General features: G+C 43.1%; 1 long non-coding RNA gene across 1 annotated transcript; it reads right to left on the reverse strand.

The window, feature by feature from the left end:
• Positions 1 to 477: 477 nt before the first annotated feature.
• On the reverse strand, positions 478 to 2,791 carry LOC119344695. Its single transcript, XR_005166778.1, has 3 exons — positions 2,303 to 2,791; positions 1,953 to 2,035; positions 478 to 800 (listed from the first exon to the last, which is right to left on the reverse strand). It is a non-coding gene; the product is annotated as an uncharacterized LOC119344695 (long non-coding RNA).
• Between the last annotated feature and the right edge of the window lie 218 nt (positions 2,792 to 3,009).

Below are 3,009 nucleotides of genomic sequence, written 5' to 3' on the forward strand. Positions count from 1 at the left end.
AAACCCAATTCTCTTTATTATTTTCATCTTAATAAGGTTATTATGCTATAGGAGAATAATAATATAATGGGTACTTTCCAACAACAAAGAGGATACTACCTTCTCATACAACAATGAATCATACCGTAATGTATCCACAGTGTGAACCTAAGGTATTGCACGCAGTCTGCCATGGTTAAAATCTTCATTTCAACCATTAAAATGGATTACCCAAGCCCTTGTTATGAAAAGAAGTGATCATTGATGTATCATATATGTACTGTGGGATATTGAACTGAAGGGAGTTCAATTACCATGTACAGAATTATTGCTGTCCATCGCAATCTGAATTCTAAACTCTATGTTTTAGAATAGGAACTTGTATCTAACAAGCTCGACTTCCAAATTAACTCCCAAAGATGAGTACCAACACAACATGAAGACCAGTACATGTTAGAAAAAAAATAGCTACATCATATTATGTGGATTAGCATTAGCTTGCCCTGATTAAATAACGTGTAATAGAGCAAGAGAATCAGACCCGCAAAACCATCTGTAACTAATCAAACTCACATCTCAAAAACTGAATCCACCTCTAAACTGAACCAAAACATGATTTGTATTCAGATTGCAAGTGTCATCCAGATTTGGGGCTAAAGTCGAGAGATGGGAGAAGCTCACCACACTAGGAGGGAATGAAAGCCATTGGTGAGCTTGTACACGTGAGATAGGACACAGGGGCCAAGCGGGTGCTGGACTTGCTGCTCCATCTCCTCCGGTGAAGAGAGCTCGTCAGGGATGGACGCTTCAAGGAGGGCGTCCTGTACGCCGTTGGATGGGTGGAGAAGGCAATAGGCATTAGTAGCACAGAAATCAACCCTAATAAATAGTTCATATTTGATAACACAAGCAGCCTTTCCAATATGATGATTCTCAAGAAAGAGAAAAACATTATCCAAGAAATCAAGAAACAAAAGCGAAATGCTAGATAGCAGCATAACCATTCATTCAGGGAACATAAGAGGTGGCAAAAGCAGCAGCAGGTAATCCTTATAACTAGAGGCTAAGCATCCAGAGTTGGCTACAGTTAGTACTTCATAGCAACTAACACCGGCCTACTTCATAGCAACTAACACCGGCCAATAAAAAGTAGCACAAGTACTAGATACCTATGAGGGTGTGAACTTGGTGCCAATCAGTTGGCCAACCTTGTGGATATGGAGATCTTGTTTGTACCAGTACAATTAGCAAGCAGTTGTCTATTATTGAAGCCATTTCATTTGCAACAGTATCATAATAAAAATGTAATGTAAAATCCTGGTGTTGTGTACTAGCACTATAGCAACAGTACTTATCAGAAATTACATTATAGCTTCTTAAAAATGGAAAGGAAGAATTGCATCCTCAATCAAGTATGCTGGCAATCAAGGCCGGTCCTGAGATTTCAGGGGCCCAAGGTGAACTAGAAAACAGGGCCCCATACAAAGCATGGCACCAAAAAGAGTGATTTATATCGACCAAAGGTGATATATATTGTTTTGAAGAGCTTTATGATGAACGATAACAAGGTGTAACCATTTGAAAAAAAGGTGTGAAGCTGATATATGTACACAATGTGATTGAAATTCATGTAAAGAAGAACAGTGGTATTAGATCTTATGGCATTTCTATTTTTTGTTGTTGGAAGTTAGACAAATGGAAGACAATAACTTATCTTTTGCCAAAATCATTTTCCCTCAGTTCTAGTACAAGTTTGTAGTATTTCTACAGGCACAATCCGACATTCAGACTTGGACCAATCTAACAAAATGAGATTAATTTTGGAAGCTGATATAAATACAGTCAGAGGATTGACCATGGATTTTCAGCATGAATTCATCATAAAATTCGCCTAGCTAGAATTAACAAGACATGACCCAAATCATATACAAAATCGGCGGAAAAGAAAGCACAGCAGAACCCCATGTTGTTACCTCTTTGTCAACCCAACAGAACCCCCAATCAGCCGATTAGGCAGATAAGTATGGCGCACTAGTTAGATGGCTGTCGCAGAACCCTATAGGCAGATAAGCATGGCGCATCAGCAATCCTGTTTGTTAAAAGAGTATTTTGTCCATGTGTAGAAACAAATACAGAAACTGATCTTGATAATATTTGGCATACCCAATAACAGATTAAGGTGCATATTTGATAGCACAAGGAGCAATTTTTCCCAAAATTAAAAATAAGATTACCAAGCTACAGACTAACCATATCCAGCACAAGCAATTTGTCCCATCAAATGTTTACTAACGGCAGTATAGGCACAATAACACAACCTTACCTAGCGCCATAGCCATTGTTCAGGGGCGGGGCGTGCGTATGCTGTACTGGCGCTTCTCCTTGGAGTTTGAGGATGAGGAGCAGCACATGCACTCGCCGCAGCTGTCGTCGAGCAGGACAAGCCATGGTGCCCACCCTCGTCCCGGACGGGCGGCTGCAGGGTGCGCCGCGTCCATGGATCCTACGGGATGAGGTCCTCCGTGCCTCGTTGCTCAAGGTGGACCATCAGGAAGCGAGGGCGCCCATGGGGGCGCTGTAGACGACGGAGAAGAGGCGCCATAGGCGGCCGTAGAAGGGCCGACGACGAAGGCGATGCCGGATGCCGAAACCCTAGCACGGGAAGTGGTTTTGGGCAAGCAGTTGAGGTCGAAAGGGGGAAATCTTGCCGGAGGGAAGGATGGATCCAAGCAAGGCGAGCTCGGTGGTGTGCTCCACCCCGGCAATATCCACCGGAATCACGCGAATCGGGAGGGGCAGCTGTGGCGGCTGAGGGAATGGAGGAGAGAATGGGGGTTAGGGTTAGATGGGTGTGGACTTTGGATTAAATAAGCTGGCTCGAAATTTTTGCCACCGCCCGCATCAGCGACTTAAAATTTTGCACGTCCACGCGCGCTCTCGAAACTTCTGGCGCGTCCACTTTTTATTTTTATATATGTATATATACTGTTGACTACATTCAACTGACATATGGGCCAACCCACCAGCCAC

This window comes from Triticum dicoccoides, unplaced genomic scaffold (genome assembly GCF_002162155.2).
Source record: "Triticum dicoccoides isolate Atlit2015 ecotype Zavitan unplaced genomic scaffold, WEW_v2.0 scaffold180623, whole genome shotgun sequence".
NCBI classification, from domain to species: domain Eukaryota; kingdom Viridiplantae; phylum Streptophyta; class Magnoliopsida; order Poales; family Poaceae; genus Triticum; species Triticum dicoccoides.